The 23,794-nt window shown below is 40.2% G+C and overlaps 1 protein-coding gene across 2 annotated transcripts in view; it reads right to left on the bottom strand.

The window, feature by feature from the left end:
* RBPJ (recombination signal binding protein for immunoglobulin kappa J region) overlaps nt 1–23,794 on the bottom strand; it is an 85,500-nt gene that overhangs the window by 35,370 nt on the left and 26,336 nt on the right. The window contains exon 1 of one of the 2 annotated variants that reach the window (XM_074992573.1): nt 15,110–15,146. The exons of the other annotated variant lie outside the window; for it this stretch is intronic. The gene's annotated coding sequence lies outside the window, so the exon portion shown is untranslated. Of the gene's footprint in view, nt 1–15,109; nt 15,147–23,794 lie in introns of those variants that run through there. 2 annotated transcript variants of the gene reach the window in all.

Below are 23,794 nucleotides of genomic sequence, written 5' to 3'. Positions count from 1 at the left end.
TAATTCATTGATTTTAATGTTAGAGAATTATCTAAAAGTTTGTGTCATAAAAATGTTAGTAATACAGTTTACCAAAAAGAAACATTTGAAAGATTTCACTTTCACTCCAGAAAGCAAAAGCAGGACAAGACTTCTGCATATTTTTAACATATTTAAAGATAAGTCAGAAAAGTAATTTCCAGGAATCTGAGTCAATAAAAATCAAATTGTGATGGGTACAAAAGATATCAGCGTAAGAGGAAAAAAAGACTGTTAGGTGAGCCAGAGCTAAATCTGGAAAAGCAGTGAGAATTTGCCAAACTTCTGGACTTAATCAACAACTGCACATTTTAGAAAGAAAACAAACCAATGTGAATATGCACTTGATTAAAACAAAAAGTCTATAGAGGAAAACAGAGTGGAAGTATTAAAGTTGAAAAATACAAGCAGATGAAAGAATGTTCTAGATATGGAAGGACACACCAGTCCAAATAATGTCCAGCACATGGTCAAACCTGTCATATTTGCAAGATACAAGATTACTGTGCAAAAGTTTGTACATATAAAAAAAAACTCTAAAAATATTAGAAATATAACTGTAGTTCCAAATTCAAAAGTCTCAGGGAAAAACCTCCGTAAGACATACAGAGCTTATATTACACAATGGCTACGTCTACACTAGCACACTACGTCAAAGTAGCCTATTTTGAAGTAAGAGCATCGAAACAGGCTACTTCGACGCGTATCGTCTACACGTCCTCCAGGGCTGGTGCCGTCGACGTTCAACATTGAAGTAGCAATGGGAACATTGAAAGGAGCTGCCCTGGAAGGAAACGTGGAGTGTCCCCACACACAAGCACTCTCCGTCGAAATAAGGGGCCAGCAAAGACTGCGGACCGAGTCACAGGCTGGACTAGCCCTTCTGGGGCAAAAGCAAGCTGCTCCCTTAAAGGGCCCCTCCCAGAAACACTCGGCCTGCACAGCATGAGGTCCACAGAGCTGACAACCAGCTGCAGACCCCGTGCACACAGTATGGACCCCCAGCTGCTGCTGCTTCTGCTGTTGTAGCAGCAGCCAGAAGCACTGGGCTAAGGGCTGCTGCATGCGGCGACCATAGCGCCCTGCAGGGGCTGGAAAGAGCGTCTCTCAACCCCTTAGCTGATGGCTGCCATGGAGGACCCCATTATTTCAATGTAGTGGGACACAGTCTACACACACCCTACTTCGATGCTGACAGTCGAAGTAGGGTGCTATTCCCATCTTTGGATAGGAATAGCAATTTCAACGTCTCACCACCTAACGTCGATTTCAACATCAAAATAGCACACAGCGTGTGTAGACACGACGCATGCTATTTTGATGTTGTGCCAGCTACTTTGAAGTAGCTGGCTAGTGTAGACGCACCCATTAAAACAATTTATTTCTGAATATTTTGAAACAGTCAGTCATTCCATGAACTACAACCACCATTGCACAATTACATTATTTACTAATGGAACATTTATTTCCTATATAATAACTAAAGCAAGGTACAGCTAATATAACTTAAGAAGAAATTGTCAACTTACAACGGTAAAAAAATTCCTGTTATGGGAATTTGTGAATTATAAATCATTGTTACAGAAAACAAGTATTTTCTAACAGTTAAGGGAGACACTCTTATTTTAGGTTTACAAACATGTCTAGTACTAAACCTAATTGTCAGAATTCATAGTACTCTGGTTTCTGGAACACTGGGAATACAGTAATCCCTGGTGATACACACATTCGAAATTCATGTAATTGACATTTACACAAGAGGGGTTGTTGGTGGGGGTGGTCAGTGCCGTGGGGGGTTGGGAGGGCAGGGAGACCTGCACTCACATGGCTGGAGGTTGGCAGACACAGCTACAGGGTCCCCAGCCAGGGCAGGGAGACCCAGAGCTCCATGGCTGGGCTCCCTGCCCAGCCCCCAGTAATAGCCCCAGATAAGGCTGCCACTTGGTTCCCTTCCTTGCAGAACCCGGGAAACTGACCAGCTCAAGCCACAGGAGACTGGAACCAGGTTTCCCCCTAGTTCCGGGCTCCCTGTCACTCTGGGAGCCAAGAAACTTATGAGCCCTGGTCAGTTTCCTGGCTCCTGCAAGCCCAGGGGAGCTGGGAACCAGGGGGCAGCCTGGTTCCCATCTTCCCTTAACTTGCACAAAAATTTGAGTTACACCAGGATTGCTGGAATGCAACCCCTGTGTAACTCAAGGGTTTACTGCAGAATATCAATTCACAATGCTTCACTAGCCTAGGTAATGTGGTTATAATGCATAAATAGAGTTAAATCAAGCAAAGAAACCTGTCATACATGTGTTAAGAAACAGAGCACACCAGGCATTAGAAAGGTTAGTTAATTTAAACGTACAATTAAAAGAGTGTAAGAGCCAGTTGAGTGGGTAATTTCATTGGCACAGTAGGAAAAGAAAGATGGATTCTTACGGTTATGTTTAGATCCCAAACGTATAAATCAGAATGTTAAAAGGGAACATTTTAAAGTATCTATCAGGGAAGAAATATTTGGACAAATGACAGGAAGAATTTTTTTCACCCCTCTCTAGATGTTTTGAATAGATTTTGGCAAATATCCTGTCTCTCCCATAAATTTGTGAGACCTTGGGAAACTCACTTAATATGTGTTGTAATTTACTGTCTCTAAAACATGGATTATAATGCTTTTTATTGTCTAGATGAGAAAATGGTACCAATTTAAATAGGAACTTAGTTCAGTCAGTAGGACTGCTATGGAGATGCCAATATAAGGTGGACCTATACCCCCAAAACGTCTGTATTTTAAAAACACACCAGCTTAGACAGTTAAACCTGAGTCAGTCCCAAAATCATCCTCACTTTGTGAAATTCCGTATGAATAGAGCCCTGCAAAGCTGAAATTAAGTCTGAGAGAACAAGCTATTTTGGGGGGTTGTAGGTCCATGCTTTGTTTACCGTAAACACACATTGTGACAGCCTGTAAGCTAGGATGCCTTCTCTACAACTGTGCTGAGTCCTGTTATGCTGAAGTTCATGGATAGGTGAATGTCATATCATGGCACTTTCCAAACGGCACTTTTCTAATCAGCTGGGTGGTCGCCTAAGCACTCAGCTTACAGGAAACACTGATGCTATTCTATATCCAGACCAATTTTCCTCTTCTCACTACCAACAGGTTCTACCGTCCAAATATTTATATGAACACATTGTCACAATCACTCTAATATAAATATATAATTTACTATTTGTAAAATTCTTTGAGATACTTAATACATGGAAAGCATTGTGAGTAGGTATAGTTTGCATCTAACTGGATGCAGGGATAGAGGTCCCTTCTATGTATGCAGCTTAGCAGATTGCTGGTGTTTGGTGAATTCTAACCCCGCTATCTTTTATCAGCTCTAGAACCCCAATTTCACTCACATGCAATTTGGCAGAGGTTGACGTGTGTCTAAGAAGTGCCTTGCACCATCCCAATTTTGGCCAAATTATAAGTCCTTGGGGAAAAAAAAATAAATTCAAATATGCTCAGTTGAGAAGTCATTGTTTAGCAGCTCATTTCCCTGAAGAATCCATTTTTATGGAGCATGCTCCAGCACAGATCTGAAAAGGACATTCCCTGTAGTTGCAGGTCTGAGCCGCCGTGGGCTGGGCATGAGCATGTGAATGGAGAGGGCATGGAACTTGTCTCTTGTATTTTTAACGAACCCTCCCCTGAGCACAAGCAGCATGGAGGAAGCAGTCCAATTTGAATATACAAAGGACAAGAGCCTGATCTTCAAGAGGGTAAGAGGAGGAGATTGGAACTGAAAGCTGGGGAATGAGATAGGTGACACACTGAGAACAAGTGGCTCAGGGAGACAGAACTGATGCAGAGCCAGAATGAGAATTGGAGTTAGCTGAGCAAAAAGACTAGGGAAAAAAAAGGCTGGGTGAGGCAAGACACTGGGCCTGGGCAAGAGGAACTGGCAGCCAACAGAGATAAGGAACTTGTGAGAGAGAGAAACAAGGAAGTGCGTGTGGTGGGAGGGAGGTTAAACTGACATTACTGGGCAAAACCAATGGGCAATGTGAATCTGGAAGGGTAAGGCTAGGACTTGCTGAACAAGGACACTACATTTGGGGTTGGAAGCCTGAGGTGTGATGACATCGAGTAGCGACGTGAGGAGAACATGAATGGAACTAGGAACCAGGGTGGGAGGAGATAGAACTGGCACATGGTAAGACTGAAGAGGACATGACAGATGGGGTAATGCCAGTGACGGAAAGGACCATGCACACTAGAGCAGTGGTTATCAAGCAGAGATCTGGGTCCCCTGGGGAGCCATGAGCAGGTTCAGGGGTTCTGCCAAGCAAGGCTATTAGATGCAGTAGGGCTCAGGGAAGAAAGCTGAAGACCTGTCATGTGGAGCTAAAATCTGGGACATAAAAACACTGACACCTGGAAGTAAAGCTGAAACCTTACCAACTTACATTTCGTAGGCCCCCTGTGAAGTGGGGCCCCAGCAGCTGCCCTGCTTGCTACTCCCTCATTCTGGTCCAGGCTTTTACACGTCAAAAAACAGTTGTTTTGGCACAGATGGGTCATGGAGTTTTCATAACATGCTGGGGCTGGGGGACACAAAGCACTTTGAAAGAAAAAAAGTTGAGAACTCCTGTATTAGAGTACACTTCTCTCCACAGCCTGGAATGGAACTCAAGCTTTTTTTCTCACCATCCCACACTCTTGGAGGACAACTACTGGAGGAGGGCAACAGCTGGCCCCAGCTGGGAACCCAGCCCAGCAGGCCAAGTGCCAGTTACCCAAGTGCCAGATAACATGCTTTTATTGTACTTCTTGTTCATTTGTAACAAACCTAATTCAGAAGTCTGTGTCACTCAATCTTGACTAAGGCTGCATCTACACTATTAGATAAATACAAATTTAAGGGTGGATAGCTCAATATTACCACGTGACCGTCTTCACTAAAAATACCATTAGCTCGATTTAGGGAGCAAATAATATCAGTGTCATATCATCATCGGAAACTGCTGGGTGTAGCGTCAAGTTCAAATTTAAAAGTTCAAATAAATTTCAGTGTGAAAGTGCCACATCTTAAAACTGAACTTATTAGGCTCCATAGATGTCCTGTATGTAAACCACAATGCCTCACAGTGTTCTGCTCTGGCCACTGCTCTCCAGGTGCACAGGAATCAGGTAACAGGAAGACCATGAATTTCAAATTGGAACCAAGAAGCCTGTGGGATCTTGTTTGTATGAGGCTGAAAAACGTACTTCTTTGCTATTAGTGCTGTGAGCGCATCTACCCATTTCAAATAGTGCCAGCATGCACTTCATGGCTCTCTCTCTAAACTTGGTACTTTTTCTATGTTGCCTGACACCAGCTGCTGCCTCGCCACACCATGTGGGTAGCAAGGCTGTTGTGGTGGTCATGCTTGCGTAAGAAGCCAAGAAACTTCTTCTCCGAGGTTCACATTTGTGCACGCCGGGGGCCCTTCTGCCACCAGTGGGGGGGGGTAGTCTCCCACAACAGTATGAATTGCAGGGGCTTGCAGCCGCCCAGGGGGACTACTTTAACTGCCCCCCCCCATCGAAACCCCCCACGCCTCCAAGCCCAACAAAGACCCTGGGGGCTAGCTGGGGCTGGGGGTAGGAGGCAAGTCTCCACCGGGGGCTATCAGTTACAGGGCCTGGCTACTGCCTAGCGGGGAAAAGTTCAAGTGGCCCAAACTACAGATCCTGCACCCCATAGCCAAAAAAGATTTTTGGGGATCATGTCAACTGGGCATTCAAATCTCCCAAATACCAAACCTCCACACAACAGTAATGAAATTTGGTGAGCCCCATCCCCCGTGTTGGCAATGTTTGTGTACTGAAGAGGACAGACAAATATTTTTTCCTAGCCTTTTCTATCCTCTTTCTTCTAACTTTGGACCCCTTCACATAGGGAACAGTGGGTGGAGGGCCAATTGAGAATACAGACAGTGCACAGAAGTTGTATAATGGACTGGGAAGCCAAATGCCCTCCCCTCAGGCACTCTCTTTTTTCAGAAACTTTACTATCAACACTTTCTTCATGCTTTCCATTGTCCCTGTATTATTTTCAGGGATCAGATGTCATCAAGGTCGGAGCACAGTTGGTGGAGGGCCAGTTGAGAAGAGAGACACCTGCTGATTTTTACAAAATCCGTGGTGATTCAGTTACAGATACAGTTTTAAAAAGCAGTTCAGTTATAGCAGCAGAAGATTTTTGTTAATATGGTGAACTGTGTTGATGTTCTACTTGTCCTTCCTTCTGCCTGGAAAAGTGGGTGTTTGCTTACCACAGGAGGGGAATGAGGGAAATGCAATGTGGGAAGATGTCAAATACTAGCATAAATAGCCAGAATGCTACGTGGATGAACGGATTGTGGGATAGGTTCCCACAATGCAGTGCTGCAACAATCGATGTTCGCCAATTGAGTGGGGCAGCAATTAGTCAATTTTGTGAGGAGCACATGGAGACGTGAGGATACTCAAATTTGAATTTATCAAATCCAGTGACACAAATAGATATTAATTCAAATTTATCTCATAGCGTAGACTAAAACCTAAAGTTCTCAAGCCGCACTTTTCTTACTTTGTCTAGCTGTAAATTTTGATTATTACTGATGAAAATGTTTCTTCCTCTATCTGTGAGTGAGGGAGAAATCAACCTTTACTGATAAAAGTCCACTATTTCCAAGTCTACATATAATGCCAACTACACCTAAAACTCAAATCCTAAGGGTCTCAAGCTGGGCTACCTTAGTGGAGTATCTCTGGCCCCATCTTTTGGCCACAAGAAAGATTCAGTTCCACTAAGATAACATACATAAATGAGCGTAATGATGTTTGCATCAAAGACAGAACAGGTCCTAAACTGTTCAGATACTCGCACTTCATTCCTCAGCAGAAAACAGGGTGAAGAAAAGCAACAAGAAGTCCTGTGGCACCTTACAGACTAACAGATATTTTGGAGAATAAGCTTTCGTGGGCAAAGACCCACTTCGTCAGATGCAAGTGTGTGTGGCGGGGGGGGGGGGGGGGGGGGTGTTCAGAGGAGGGTGAAGAAAGAATGTTGGAAGAGGTGCAGGATCAAGGAGAGAGTTGTGACCAAGGGCTGAGCTGTAGAGGGTCTGAATTGTGACGTGAGGCAGGGAGTTGGAGAGAGAGGGCAGGGTGCCAAGTGCAGACTCTGGCCAGGAGGGCCATACCATGTGTGGCTCCCAGCCAGCTGCCCAGCAGGACCCTCAGGCAGCTTCCCTCCTCCCTCCACAACCCAGCACCCACTCAACATGCTGCTTAAAACGGATAACTGCTGGGGCCAACATGTGCATTCTTCTAGCTGAAAAGTCTTTGAATATTCTTGTTAATAAAACTGAAAAGGAAAAAGCACTGCTTTCTTCCCAGAAGTAGAGCTGGTCAAAATATGGAAATCCCATACCATTAAAATGATGGCTTTTTTGAAAGAAAAAAAAATGCCCTTAACAGCATAAAATATTAAAAATTGTAATCAAATACTGGATTTTTTAAAAATCCATTTTGGGAGAACAACAAAAAAAAACCCAATATGCCAGGAAAATTCAGCAATCTTACCAGAGGGTGTGTAGCTCTCATTAATTCACAAGAGGTAGGGCGACTGACAAAAGAACAGCTTATTCAATTTCACATCATGCAAGTGGAATTGACAATAAACTTCAAAGCAGTAAGGAAGTCATTTTGATTTTCCCAAATGGTGGTGGAGGAGGAACAAAAACCAAAAAAATAAAATAAAAAAAAAAAAAATTTGCAAAAATTTCAGATTTTCAAACAGCATTTTTCGGTCATAAAAGCCTGATGATGAAAAATCCACAGTCATCTCTACAGAGAAAGCATGAACCAGAGGTTCAAAAAGGCACAGAATGTGGCTGGTACAATTTCTGCCCACAAAAATTTACACCCACAACATTGAACAGCAGAACATTTTGCACTAACAATTCAATTTCAGGCACAAATCAGGTCAAATCAGGGACAAATCAGGTCAATCAAAAGCACATCTTCCTGTACTGTAAAAGCCACGAAATACTGAACTGAACGTAAAAATCTCAAACCAGTGAAATATCAAAATAATGCAGTGAGAATTTCTTTAGAGGGTACAAACAGCTTTTCATGAGCTAGAAGAGAGATTTTTGCAGGATTTCAGCTAGATGCTTAGTAAACAGTATTAACCTCCAGATTTGGGGTTAGGAAAAATTTGCCTTGGTAAAGGTTGTTTTGTTGCCTATGTCAAGGTTTCTTACACCTTCTTCTAAAGCATTTGGTATGTGTGCCTGTCACAAACTAGACTTGGATCATACAATTTCTAAACTGTATTCTAAATTGTAAGCCTCTTTCTAAATTTGTTTATGAAGTGAGGATTTTCTTGCTTTCAGATGTCAATCGAGGGAGCAGGGGGATGGATTCCATTCTTCTCAGGAGTTAGAAAAGGTGAGCACTATGGCGTGTGTGCTCACTGCTAGGGCAATTACAAAAAACAGACCCTACATGGGGGGAAATAGAGATTAAAAAAAAGCGGGGGGTTGGTTTTAAATGCTAGAAGAGAGTAATGTTTGAAAGACAAAGAGCCTTTAACAGGATTCTAGAGTTTCATAAAATTGGTAGAGAAGTTATAATTCACATTATGGGGGGAATCCAAGAAGAAGAGAATTTCTGGTTTCTGATAGAGTAGCAAAGGTAAGCAGGAAGACAACTTTACAGACCTGGGAGCCCGACAAAAAGCTTTTTTTTTCTCATTTCTGAGTGTCTCAAAAGTGAAACTGTGAGGACTGGAATTCCAATGAACTTTGGGTTCTGGTTAGTGTTGTAGCATGCAACAGGACTTTTAATCCTTTTAAAAAACAAGTTACTCAGCTTGCAGAGATGATTTTCTATTATAAATACATATAAAAGAACCATAGAACATGATTGTAACAATTAAATTTTAAAAAAGAGAAAAAAATAACTTCCGCTTCTTTGAGGAGCAGTTGGAGGGAAGTTTCCATTATTGATTTTTCTAAAGCAACTAACAAGATCAGGGGGACCACTGTACTTTCACATTCTCTCTCTCCTACCCCCCCACTCTTTATAAGTCACCTGAGTATTTTTTAGATTGCAAGATTTTTCAGCAGGCATAATGTCTTCTTGTATGTTTGTACACCATCTAGCACAATGAAGCCTTGATTGTGACTTGGATTTACCAACACTACTAGAAATAAACATATTTTTAAAACATATGTATTATGTTGTTCTGCACCTTATTCTTGTCAGTTTATGACCACTATGTACTACATACTCCTATCAGCAACAGTAAAATTCACTTTACAAATAGCATTTTTATATATTTTTCTTAATGTATTGCTACTGGCACATAGTTCTAGTAAAATGTTGAGAATGCAATTCACAGTTGCCTATTCAGTATAATTTTCATGAGACGTGTATGGAAACACTTTTTCAGCCATTAACTGGCTTGAACAAAAGTTGCATCTGCTGGAACCTTTATTTTTCAAATGGACACAAAGACTCTACTTTTTCTTAGCATATTTTCTCTTTTGTCTGAATTCAGGTAAAAATGTAATTATCACAGGGTAAGAGGAGTGCCAGTTTGTTTTTTTTTAAATAGATATTATATATATAAAATTACAGAATTACTGAACATGGGGATGGAACAACCATCAAAATTCAACTAGGTGTTAAAACACTTTTGGAAATTGGAGTATACTCAAATCCCTGGTGATACAAATTATAATAAATTGCAAATACAGAGAGGTAGCCGTGTTAGTCTGTACTCTCAAGTGGGTCTGTCCCAGGAAAGCTCATCATCGAATAAATCATTTTGTTAGTCTTTAAAGTGCTGTGTTTCTGCTGCTTTGTTTTGTTGCAAATACAGTAAACTTTCCTATCTGGCAATCTATTATCTGGAACTCTCTAACAACAGGCATTTTAACCATAACTAAATTTTAGTTCATTTCCTACACGTACAGTATAGCGAGAGTAAATACAAATACAGTATAAGTTTCCAGTGTACAATACTACTGTTGCTGGTGTATAAAGTACTCTGCTTGCACTTTTGCTTGTTTCTTAATATTTAATCTTGTTTGTCTTTAGTGTAATGCAAGGCTAGGTCTCTCTCTCTCTCTTATCCACAATATTTGAATATCTGGTAACCTCCTGGTCCTGGGGCTGCCACATACGAACAATGTTACCACACCAGTGAGAATATATAAATGGCTACATCTAGGAAAAATATGTACTTGAAGTTTTTGTACATACAATCCCAAACCAAACACACCACTCAACACATATGACTGAAACACACATTAAAAACCAAATTTCTGGCATCACTTAACAAGTCTTCACTTAATTAAATCAAATTATACATATATGCAGAGTGAAAATTGTCTGCAAAACTAAGATACCCCTAACGTTGTCCTTACAGAGATATCTGCTGTAAACCCCTGCCTCCCCTGCTTTTTAACTTTAGATCACAATTAGGGTCTGATACTACACAAGCCTGCATAGTTTGTGGTATGAAAGATGAGGTCTCCTATATTTTGTTGTGCCATTTTGGATCAAGGATTTCAAAGTCTCTAAAAGGTTTGTACATATTGCTGTCAACATCTTAAATCTGTAAATATCAATGTACAATGTAATGACCAAAGACACTGCCATCCGTGTTCTCTTGATTTTACTTTTTGTAACAATTTGTAAGCAACATGTAGCAGCCATAAACAGAGTACAATCCAGGCTTTAGAAGCTTAATATTGATAGACCCACTAATTCTTATTTACAGATATTATAGATACTTAACAACACATTAGCTACTTAAGTGCTAAGGAATCTAAGTGACAGGAACCAAAGACAGAAACATACCATCTTAAACATCAGTGGGTTTTCTACGCCAGTGATAACCTATGTTAGTGAGTCAGCTACATGAGTGGTCCTCCTTCATCTCAGTGGTCTCCAAGACTGCTGTAATCAAGACAGTCTTTTAGGATAGTCTTGCTAACTGCACTTGCCCACCTAGAATTTGCAGGATGTGCCAAATGAACCTTAAAAGCTTTCTGACTGGCTGCAGGGGGCGTGCACAGCTCTTTCAGTCAATGCTGTGTGCAAATCTCAATTCACATGCCCTTGCTTTACGTGCATGTCAATTTGGTAAAACCAGTAGGAAAAAACCTACATGGCAGGGATATTAAGAGTCGTAGAAATTAGACAGAAACAGCAGCACTTATCTGGTTAACTGTTTAATCTAGTTCCTACCGCAGCGAAAAAGTCCCACTGCTGGCCCTCTTGGGCCATGGTTCCTGCTATCTAACTCACCAGTCCCTCCACAGCTGGGACTGCTCTGGCCCAGCACAGCTGGCCACCACCAGCATGAACTGCTAAAGGCTAGCAAATCAGCAAGCATACCTGTAAGTCTCATTCTTAACAGTATGCCTACAGGAACTTTATTAAGGTGCCACAGGACAATTTCTTGTTTTTGAAGATACAGACTAACACGGCTACCTCTCTGAATCCTGCACATGGGCAACAGTAAACAAAATGTCTTGCAGGCTATAAATAAAACCTGCAGGCAGCCCACAAATCACACCTTGCTCGCCACTGCTTTATGCTGTTAATTAAATTAATAATTTGTAAAATGTGTATTTTCCTCCATTGCTTATGGCTGTGAAGATCTAACTGACTGTAAACACTGCTGTCTACACATCACCAAAAACAACTGTAATCCTCCCATTTAGCGATGTCCTAAGAAACAAAAATAAAATCTACTTAACAACTTTACCCATTCATATGATTTTTTTCCATTCTGTGGGTGCACATTCAAGAATGATTACCACAGATTTAAAGCCAGATGGACCACTGTGATCACGTTGTCTGATCTCTTGTATAATGATAAAGTAATAATATCTTTTAAACACATTGTCACAATAGATTATGTAAACCTTAGTTGTTGATTCACATAGTTTTTAGTATTTGATTGTTGTAAGATACTGATTGAATTGGGTATTTTGTTTGTACTAGATAACCTTAATGAAGAGTTTTGATTTTCTGAAAGCTGGTATGGGTGTGAAGAAATGTTAAACACCATGCAATGTGCTGTTGAGACCCTGATTTTACATCTTTATTTGAGCAGGTAGCAGACTGTGGTTTCACAAAGCTAAAAACCTGTAACACCCAAAAGCCATGCTCTTCAGTCTTGGCAAACAATGCAACAAAGCAAAACCAACAGTTTAAAAAAAGGGAAGCAGGTTATTTTTAGAAGAAGCTAGAGAACCATCTGATATCTGAGATTTGCTTATACAGGTAAAACCAATTAAAATGTCATGGCACATTTTGCAAATGTTGAATTTTATGTTATAATATTAAGTCATTTCATACTTTATTCTTCTAACTAGTATAGGTGGCATGATGCAAAAGGATGCTGACAATCAAATGGCTTGACAATCAAAATCTTCACTGGCACTCCGATTTTCTGGAATTTTCTAAAATTCAGAGAACAAAAATACAAAAATCCTAGTTTCTAAAAAGGAAAACATGAGTTTGACTTACTCAGTTAAACCCTTGTACTTCTGCTGGAGCATAGCTTACAGTTTTGGGGTTGAGAGAGACAAGATGGACATAATCTGAGGAACTATTCTTGGCAACAGGTGAAACCCTTATCTACTCAGGAAAGCGCTAGTTTAATAACCAGAAAATTGTTAATACTATTGTACTATACTATACTATATGTCTCCCCCTCAGGGATACAGTGGATGCTACACTGGTGTGGGCATCTGACACTACAACGAAAGCTGTCACCAATTGCCGATAGTCCAGTTAACCTCTGAGGGAAAGGAATCTTATAATCCTTCAGCTTGCTCACATCCTAAATACTTCAGATGCCTTTTGCTGCCTCCTCTTACTAAATTATGGTCACGAAAGTTGTTTCCATGTCATTTCTTCAACAACCTCTACTAGAGCAGCAGCTCAGATCAGTATAGAAATAACTAGAAGTTATAAAGATCCACTGTATCACAGGAATGAACATTTTTAAAAGGTTTCGTTTCGACATTCATTAGGGTTCATTGAAATACTCTGCAGAGTCTCTGCAACATAGAAAAACTTTCTTTTTACAAAATTCTTGGTTATGCTGACAGCCTGTGGAACGAACTCTGGAGTTCCGCACAACTTTTAGGGTCTGTGTCTAAGAGTTCACAAGGTCACCCCTTCCTCTTCTAAACCAGGGGTGAGCAAAGTGGAGGGGGCAGGCCCCTCAGAAGGGTGAAATATCTTATGGGGGGGGGAGGTGCAAGATCAGCTGCTGGCTCTCAGGCTCATCCATCTCATTAAAAATGTTGAAATAGGCTACTGTTTTTATATATGTGTATTCACATTTATATAGTGATTTTTACATTATATATACACATACTTTCTTACATGTGCCAAAAGTTTTTTTTTTTAAATATGAACATAAACAAATTTTTGTGAGTTTGGATTACATTAAACAGGTTGGGTGGGGGGGGGGGCGCGCTGCTAATATCAGGGACAAAAAGGGTGGCCCAACATAAAAAGTTTGCTCATCCCTGTCATAACCCATGCAAGTTACATATATACACTGGTAATACTGCTTTCAGCCATCACATTATGTACATTTTACTATCACTTAGAGGTCATGATCTGGATCAGGTCCCCGCTGTGCTAGTAGTCCTATGAACACATGTAGAAACAGGCCCTGCCCTGCATACTCTAATTAGTCAAAACAAATAATACACAAATATAGACAATGTCAAAAGAACATCAATTAACCTCAGCCATTTTTAAAATAAACTGCCCTGTATGCATCCACACTCATATTGCAACTAGCTTGCTTCATCCCTGTTGACCCAATGTGTATTCTTTCCTATCCAAACTACAGAAACAGATACAGGAATTTAAAAAAACTGCATCAGCCAAATGGTATCTGAGTAACTCAAAGTGCACGAAGGCACGACTCTTCCTGCCCCTGCATTTCACTGTTGCTTCAGTTACTCTTCCCATTTGGGTGGGAAGTGATGGGTGGCCTAAGTCCACCACAGTTCTTTGGGGGTGCAGTTTGGTCAGAAATTGAAGAATACAACAGCATTGCCAGTCAATACACAAAAAATTCCTTAAATGTCCTTCAAAACTTTCTTAATAACCCACCTGTTCCATGATGAATTCCACTGACTGTACACCATCTTATCTTTGTAAGACATGTTCTTGTACATTCAGACAGCAGGTCCTCCAAAACAGGGAACATGCTACTTGTTTGACACAAGTCTCCTATTGTACAGCAATGTACACATTTTGGCACTATCCCAAATGAAGTTCACATAATTACAAGAGAAAAGCACTGGTTCACTTAGTCACTCCCTCTCACTGGAAGTCTCTTGTTCAATTAGAAACGCCCTCTCTTTTCATCCTCCCATAGTTCTTTCATCACTGTCTTCTATCTTTTCCAGTCCCCACAGAAAGAAAACAGAGGCAGTCACAGTTGCAGAATCTTTGTTCTGTGTTAATAAGTAGGCTAACTTTGAAACAGCCTACAAGGGTAAAGAAGCTTGGTGGTACAAAAGTGTCATTTTGCATCTGGAAGAAAACCTCTGCTAGTAAATTACAGTAAGTTATGACAACTTCACTACTTAATTCCAAGGAACACAAGCTACAGTCCAACCTAAAGCAGTTTGCATTTTAATCCAGCTAAGTAAAACGCATGCAATTCTGCCATGAAGATAAATTAATAATCCAAGAAAGCCATGACAATTTGAGTAAGGACAACAATGTTCCTGAACATAAACGTGAAGACAGTAAAATCTGAATACACGAAAAATATTTATCTGCTGTTATAGGCTGTATTACTCCAGTGATCTCAGTCTATGAAAGGATGCAAAAATAAACAAATACAGAAAGTGACACTTCTAGTGAAAGATAGTTAAATTCTATTTTAAACACTACAAAAGGAGTAATTTTTAAAAATAACTTTAATCAGATATGCTACTGCATTTTGCATTAACCCTTCACGAATTATGACAGCTGACTCAAAAGCTTACTGCATACTGCAGACTTTTAGACACTTACCTCAACAATTGAGATATCTGCTTGAAAAAAATCAGCATGCCAACAGAACCTCAGTCCCTAAAACACAATACAATTTGGCTCAGCTATTGTGATTTCATTTGGAATGTGCAATGTAAGGCTCTCGTCTGAAATTTCTCTATCCACCAAAAAAAGCAAGAAACAGAGATGGTAAAGTAGGTCATGAAAATAGTCACTGAAATGATCAATGAACTTAACATGTGGTCATATGATGGAGTGATGATACAGTGTTATGTATTTAAAGATCTCAGTGATGGCTATCTAATCACTTGATTTACAAGCTAATGTTTTTTCTGACATCCATCTCTATAAACTTGGGATCTCAGACATCTGGCACCTCCAAGTCAAGCTCTCTTCTCTCTTGAAGCCAGATCTACCTTTAGAAGTTATATTGACATGTTACAGTGCTTAGAAGTATAACTAAATATACAGAGTTGACCACTGTAGTTAAGCTAAACTAAATCCCAGAGTAGATGCATATTGATCCAAGGAAGAAAGCTTCCATCAATCTAGCTACCATCACTTGGGGAGGTCAAAAAGGCATTCAATCACTTTAGGAAGAAGGTCTATTTTACAGCCCTGAAGTGTACAACCACAGTTCCACACCAGTGTTGCTGTAGTATCCATAAGGTAGATGTGACCTGACTGACCCACATATCACAATCGGTAAGAGGGATTTTGCAACTGAGTTCAGTTATTTCTCAGAAATAATCCTGCTCACTCTCCCACAGCTTTACTGGCTGTACAGTGCTAGCTGGAATAAAAAATTATTTTTCAGCTGATGAAACTGAATATAAGAAAGCAGAGAGACTGAGTCAGAACAACCATTCTTACAGTCATTTTCTTACCATAACTGCATAGTAGAGTTCAGAGTGTAGCAGCAATTTCTAAACTGCAGTAGGAGTTCATTTAAATTAAATAAACCTTCTCAATATATTAAATTTTTACTTTTGTGGCTAAACTATTTAAGAGTCACAATCTAAAAGAAGTTAGAAAAGAAAGAGAACTATTATTAAGCTATTTAGGCAACTTTCCTGCCAGAGTGGGATTGCTCGTTTTCTACAGTGTAATATGAGGTTTTGTCTATCCCGTATTCTGTGTCCAAACCACTCCTCTTTCCACAGAACAGGAGTTCTTATTCTTAAATACACCTTCCATCCCTGAAATGGAAGACAGTAACAAACTTTAATCTTATACTCACATGGGATGTGTCTCATCTGAATCACAAAAAATCTTGAGCCATAATGAATTTCTCTTAACTGCCATCATTCCATGCAATGCCAATACTGCACACTATAAAGAGAAACTATGAATGACCCAACAAGGAAGTGGTAAAGGACTATACTGAGCTTGCAATAGTGTCATTACCAAGGAGGAAGGTTCGTATAAGACTAACCAATCTTGCTAACCTTAAAAGGAAATACATTTTTTTCCCTGATCATTTCTGACCTCCTTAAACAATCTTTTAGGCTCTGGATCAGAACAATCAGAAACTACCTTTGGGAGACATCTACCTATTGCTCAACTAAGTAGGAAAGGGTATTTATGTTTTTATTCTTACCTACACTCCTCAACACGGAATTTCATCACCAACACTGCAATCACTACGTCTTAACAAAGGGATTGGTTACAGTGAACAGAATAAAACTCAGATATTTCTATAATTTCAAAAAATGAAGACAGAGCTTTTTAACAGCACCTTGAGTGAGAGAGAGATTGATTTAATATTAATGGAGAGCTTTCCAAGAAAAAACTAATGAAGCCAAAAGTCTGTAAATGGCAAGACTTGTAATATGCTCTAAAACTTACACTGATATTGCAAAAAAATCACCCAAAAATCAATTAAGTCTATATCAGTGGGTGTTCCAGCAGTACAGCTATAGTACTACAATTATGTAACTAGTATTATTGTGTATGTACTTCCTATAGCAACAGAAGAGGGTTTTCCACAAATATGGGGAATCCACGCCTCTGTGCAACAGTGATCAATGGAAGAACGTGCTGGTGGTGGGGTGGAGGGTGTTACATCAACTAAATGTGAATTTTTCAAAACCCTGAGTGCTGTAACTATTGTCACTGTAACTTTAAGTGTAGACCAGGCCTAAGATTAACAAAGGCAATAAATCTGCAGCTTCGGAGGAAATTCTCATATACAGGCTGTACCTCCCAAAATCAGAATTCTCTGGGACAGCAACATTAGCAGTCCAGCAGGACCTCAGATATTACTGGATCAGAGTGCCCCAGCTGGGAGGCTACTAAGAAAAGGGCTGGTGGCTGGGAGCCCTGCTGGGCAGGATGGGCTGATGGCCCTGTGAAGGGGAGACCAAGGGCTTGTGTCCCTGGAGCCAGCAGCCAGGCCATGCCACAGCTGGCCTTGATGGGGTTCATGGCTGGTACCACAGCTGTGCAGGGTCAGGGCTGGTGGCATCAACCCAGCAGGGCCATGAGCCAGTCACAGATAAGGGGGATGATGGGGCTTAGAGGTTGGGGACCAAGGCAGGGGACCTCCCTTTGTCCAGCAAATTCCCTCATTCAGAACCAGTCAGGTTCCAAGGGTGGTGGATGAGGGAGGTGTAATCTGGAGGAGTAAAATCTGGATAATAATTGAAATCTCATTCTACTAGAAGTTAGGAGTACTTTAGCTGTATTGTTTCAGCCTCAGGTGAGGGGCACCAGCACAGCTGAAGCAGCCCCAGTGCTCCCCGAGCAGGGATGCTCCAGCCAGGCCAAAGCAATCTGATTGGCTCCTGCAGGCAGGGATACTCCAGCCAGATGGTAGCAGCCCCCAGTGTGCCACAGGCAGTGATGCTCCAGCTAGGCCAGAGTAATCCCAGTCCAGGGGCTGGAGCAAACCCCTGCCCACATCAGGTGGGTGGGCTGCTCCAGCCCCTACCTGTTAACCAGAACCGTCAAGCCTCATCCATTAACCTATAACATCATCTCAAGCCTGTTAACACTTATGATATTTACAATAAGTAGGGTGACAGCTTCATATTGTTCAAAGATATTTTAGCTTCAAGGTACAACTGGTCCACCTTGCATTTGTATTGAAATACTAAACCCAAAAAAGCCCACCAAAGAAAATAAAAGTCCTGCATTTTAACTAATGCAGTACTAGTCTGCCAAAGACAACCTAAAAAGGACAGCAACTCCCCAGGTACATGATCTAGAGAGCTAAAGAACATGTGAAAATGTGTCTACATAACTGATTACTCTTGCAAGTATTGTGAAGTCTTAAATTCTCTGAGACACTTGTAAAATTGAACTAACTAAATGGGAAAAACCCAACTCTACTTGGTAGAGTAACTTCCTGAGAGAGTTACTCCCCAGCCCCTTGCAAGAGCCAGTACTGCAAATTCAAACAAATTTTCTTCTGGCTTCTCCATCATAAGTCTAATGAAGATCTTGCAGCTGGAATTTAACTAACAATTCTATTTATGATGTATAAGCCAAAGCAGAATCTAGATAATTGTCCTACAGATGTGTTTCTATGGTGCTAACAGTGTGGGAAATAGTTTCAAATGTCTGTCACCACAGTAGGATAGTGAGACTGACAACACTGAAAATAGAAATGTTGAGTATGAAGGTGCATTTTGATGCACTGTCATTCTTCTGACTATAATCATATTGGTAAAGCCACCAAATCCTCTGTAAAAGTGAGAGAAAGGGGGAAAAGACATTCTTTCTACCTAGAATTCTTCAAAATAAGGATGATTTAATAAATAATTCACTTAAAACTTAATAAATAATCAGGCTTTTTCCAAATCCAAATAGCTAGAACCAAACCAAATTTTCTGAAGTTTCAGAGGAAGTCCCTAGAGCAGGGGTGCAGAAAGTGTTGGCGGGGGGGAAGGCTGAGAATTTATTAGGGAGGGCACAGCATGATCAGCTGCTGGGTCTCAGGCTCATCCATCTCATTAAAAATGTTGAAATATGCTACTGTTTATAAGTATGTGTAGTCACACTTATATACCAATTAATAAAGTTTTTACATTGTACATACTTATTTTCTTACACATGCCAAATGGTCAGTTGGTCGGTTTCTTTCTGTCTTTCTTTTTTAATTCATATGGCTATAATCCAAACCAACAGAAATTTTGCTTACGTGAGACAGATGGGGGAGAGGGGCTGCTAACTGCAGGGACGAAAAGTGAGGCCTGACATAAAAAGTATGCTCACCCTTGCCCTAGAAGACTGCGTTGGGAAGGGATATTATCACCATTTTATACTTACTATACTTTGTAACTTTCGGAACCTTCTTACCCTCCTCTACCATGTTACAGGCAAGGACATAAAATGGAATCACCACATCCCAGCAAAGATAAAACTGTTACTGTCTTCAATAACCAACATGTGGGGAGTGGGTCACTCAGAAAATGATCTGGAAGAAAGACTTCAGCTTTCTCCTAATCTTTTCTAGTTCCCTGACAAACTAACAGAAAACCTGACACTATGGTATCAGCCTGTCCCGTGTTGTCCAGATGTTTGAAAGGCAAGCCCCTGAAATGAGCCAGCAACATAATCAGATGCCACTGAGGAAAGTTCTATTACAAAAGAAAGCTTTTGTGTATTATTTGAGGTTAGTGTATTGCCAACACTACAGAGGAAAAGGACTTCTAAAGGAATTGGTTCTTTTTCTATTCTGTGTAATCCCTTTTCTCCCTGTCTCACCACACTCTTTTTAGCAAAAGCAATGAGGACTTTTCCATTCATCTTCAAAGTGCTTACAAGTCTCCTCATTGTTTTCACAGATACAGACTAACACTGAGACTTATTTTTGACAAGATAGTCCAACTCTTTATCTTGTGTTTGGGAAACTTTGGCATGGCATGTAGGATGCTTATAGCCCTGACTCTATTTTACATTCTCTTCCCACTTCAGAGCATCACAATCTTCCTTTCTACCATGGAACAGTTGCTGCTCCTTCCACTACATAAAGCTATTAATTCAGAAAGAAAGAATTGCTATAGAAATAAAATATGTTCCATGAGTGAAGCTACTACGCCTGTTAGCCCTGAAAATAGAAAATGACAAATCACCACCACCAGTATTTAGGTAGAGAACAAAAATACAGCCTTAATGAATTCTTTGGTAGCTTTGGTGCCATTTCTTAACCTCTCTACAAACACTAGACAAAAATAATGAGAGGAAATGTGTGAAATCACAAGTTTGACCAATCTGCTTTCTGTATGTTTTAATGAAATCATATTTAGCTACAGTAAATTTTACAAAATTAAAGGATTTCCTAGATTTCAAGTGATCGAATACCTCGCCCAAGATGTCCATGGTTATAGTGGCTAATTGAGCTATTGTGGTCTAGAATTAATCTTAAATCATCAGACAATACGCCCAAGAACACATATCTCATGAACATACAAATATCAGCAATGCATACACAACTGGAAAAAAGAACGTTGAAAATTGAGAAGAGGTTTACCAAATTTTTCCTTTGCTTTGTGGCACCCAAGCAATTTTGTTTTAACAAATCAGAATTTTATGAAAATTCATCAAATAAAAGGTTGTTATTTTATCAAATTAATCTCCAGACATAACTAGGCCATCACCTCCCAAGTGAAACTACTTCTAGAATCAAATCTGCCCTTGGCAAAGAAGGAGTGGCAACAAATAATATCTAACTTGTGTAATCAATTATTTCTAAGGAGAAAAATCAGACGTTTACATTTTCTAAACAGCAAAAAGATTGTTATGTTTTATTAACCACATCTTAAAAACTCCTACTATATAGGATTGCATAGTTAAAGATATTTTTAAATACACAAACCACTTGTGGCGTATTATAATCATGTCTCTAATCCCCCGAATAACAGTCCATTAGTTGACGCTAAGTACATCTACTGTATTATTATGGTTAACTGGGTCAATGACATAGGAATAAAAAGGTCACTTGCAAGTTTCTGAAATAAAGCTTTTTTATTTATGCCATAGGATTTCTATGTCAGGTGAGTCAAGCACACCAACATCTCAACCATACTTCAGTGACTACCTCATGGTCCATTCTTTTTGCACCATTTGAATTCCAACATCCCTTACAGTACACCATTTCAGTATCAAACAAAGTTGCGTATAACAGCATATTTATAAATATCCCAGCTATGTATCTTATTGTAATTTTTAATAATTCATCAAAATGTAACACTGCATTAGGAAAAAATCCTATATTTCTAAAAAGACATTAAAGAAATTATTTCATCCACAGAAGTGAAATGTCTGTGTGTATTCCTCTGATGTCACAGCACATGTTTTTTTCATGGGAAGTCTTCACATGAAGGTCTCCTACAAATAAATGACAACGAGCAGACTAACAGATATATTGGAGCTAAGATTTTGTGCGCAAAGTCCCCCTTCATCATATGCATTCTGACAAAGTGGGTCTTTCCCCACAAAAGCTTATGCTCCAATATATCTGTTAGTCTATGAAGTGCCGAAGACTTCTTGTTGGTTTTTAGGATACAGACTAACACCCCACTGATGAATAAATGCAAAATTTATTGGAAAGAATTTTTGAGGTCCCTTTGATATCACTACAAACCTACTGTTTTAAATGACAGCTTTACCATGGAGAGCTTAACTACTTCTGCTTAAGCATAATGGTCATAATCCTATGTTTATTACAATACTGTGTTGCCCTAATGGCAATCGTGATATTATAAACTAAGTATTATAATTGGAGTGCAACATAAAATTGAAGAGCACATAAACAGTGTTGTAAGTATGCCAATTCCCAGGCTCTGCAGGCAACCTTTTTTTAAAACTCTCTCAGCTTCTGAAAAATATTCTCACTGAAAGAGCAAGGTGACTTTGTTAGGAATATTTTAAAATGCCAAAGAACTAAATAGGCCTTTTGTCAGCTGCCCTAATACAAACACCACACTGAAGAGCTAGTCTGGCACCATCTTCAAAACACTTGGAAATTGCTGAACATACAGGATCAGAAGACACTATGCTATATGGCTAATATAAGAATTTAATCAGGAAAGAATTCTGGTACTGTCACTTGCCACATGATAACAGAGAGAGATAGTCTCTCCCAGAAGCATCAATGAAGGCAGCAAGATGTCTTCAACAGATGCCCTGAACTGAAGACAACATGCATTATCAGATGGAAAACCTTAAATTGTCTATTTAAAAAGATTCTTCTACAGATAAGAAGATAAGATAGATGAACACAAATAGTCACAACTGAAACATCAGGGCATAATCCGGTTATCTGGGAAATTAAAATCCAGATATTAGATTCCCACTGTCTTCCTTTAGGACATCAATCTTTCATTGGAAATACAGACAACACAGTGTGCGCTATGGTAACAGCATGAAGGACCAAGGTTACACCAATAAAAGACTCTTATTTACAGGACAAGTGAAAGCCTATATACGGTTAACAAGTAACACTGACAAATTACTTTCTAGAATAGTGATGAAAAATAATTCAGAATGTCAGTTTTGAACTTCTAAAATTAGACTCAGACTTTAAGGTCAGAATGGATCACATGATCATCTATTCTAGTCTGAACTATTGCACACTGCAGGTCACAGATCACCCACTGCTGAAATGGAGCCCAAACATCTGATAGAAGTTGAACATCTGGCTCAAGTTGTGATTTAAGAGCTTCACACTACACAAATTTCACCATTTATACTATAGGTTATGCCTCCTTGGTCTGGAACCCTTGACCTGATCCGTCCTAAACCAGGGAATTTGCCCGACAACAGAATGTCAATGCGAGACTGCTGCTGCTACCTGCAGGTCTCCACTTCAGTAGAGAGACTGGCATTGACTGAGCAGAGACTGAGAGGGTGGAGGTTGCTTGGAGGAAGCCAGACAACCACCTCTTCCCCCTAAGTGTCCCCCCCCATTTCCTGCTCCTCTCCATCCCTCCCTGAGCTTGAGTGCCACAGATGAGCTATTTGTGGCACTCCAGAAGCTCTGGGAGGGTAGGAGAGGAGTTAAGAACAGGACCTGACTTTCCCTCATCAGTGCGCCACTCCAAAAGCTCTAGACCACAGATGTTGTTTGACTACCAAACTCTGGACTAGGGGTCAAACCTGTAGTGTAACCTGCAAGTGGTTCATGCTGCATGAAACTCCCACTCCTGCCTCCCTCCATTTCTTCCCCAGATCTCTGCCAGTCTGACCCAGGGGAAAGTTTCTTCCCAACACCAAATATGGCAATTAGCTAGACCCTGAGAATGTGGGCAAGACCCACCAGGCTGATACCTAGGAAAGATTCTCTGTAATAATTCAGAACCCTTCCCATCCGGTGTCATATAACACATACTGGGGATTTATGCTGCTGGCACTCATCAATGGACCAACATGCCAGCATATGCAATCTCACCAGACCTTACCTTCCATAAACATATCAAGCTCTATCTTGAAGCCTGTTAGTTCTTTTTTTTTTTTTACCCCCACTGCTTCTCTTAGAAGGCTGTTCCAGAACTTCTCTCCTCTGATAGTTAGAAACCTCCACATTATTTCGAGCCTACAAGTTGATGGCCAGGTTATAGCCACTTATTCTTCTTTCCCACACAGGTAGTTAACTTACGTAACTCCTCTCCTTCCCTGGTATTTATCTCTCTGATTTACTTTATTTAGGTGAAGCTTTGTAATTTTAAACCTTTTTTATATGGAAACAAGGATACATCATCA

This window comes from Carettochelys insculpta, chromosome 4, assembly GCF_033958435.1.
Source record: "Carettochelys insculpta isolate YL-2023 chromosome 4, ASM3395843v1, whole genome shotgun sequence".
NCBI classification, from domain to species: domain Eukaryota; kingdom Metazoa; phylum Chordata; order Testudines; family Carettochelyidae; genus Carettochelys; species Carettochelys insculpta.
The sequence above is the reverse complement of the archived record's forward strand: the minus strand, read 5'-3'. Positions and strand labels throughout refer to the sequence as shown.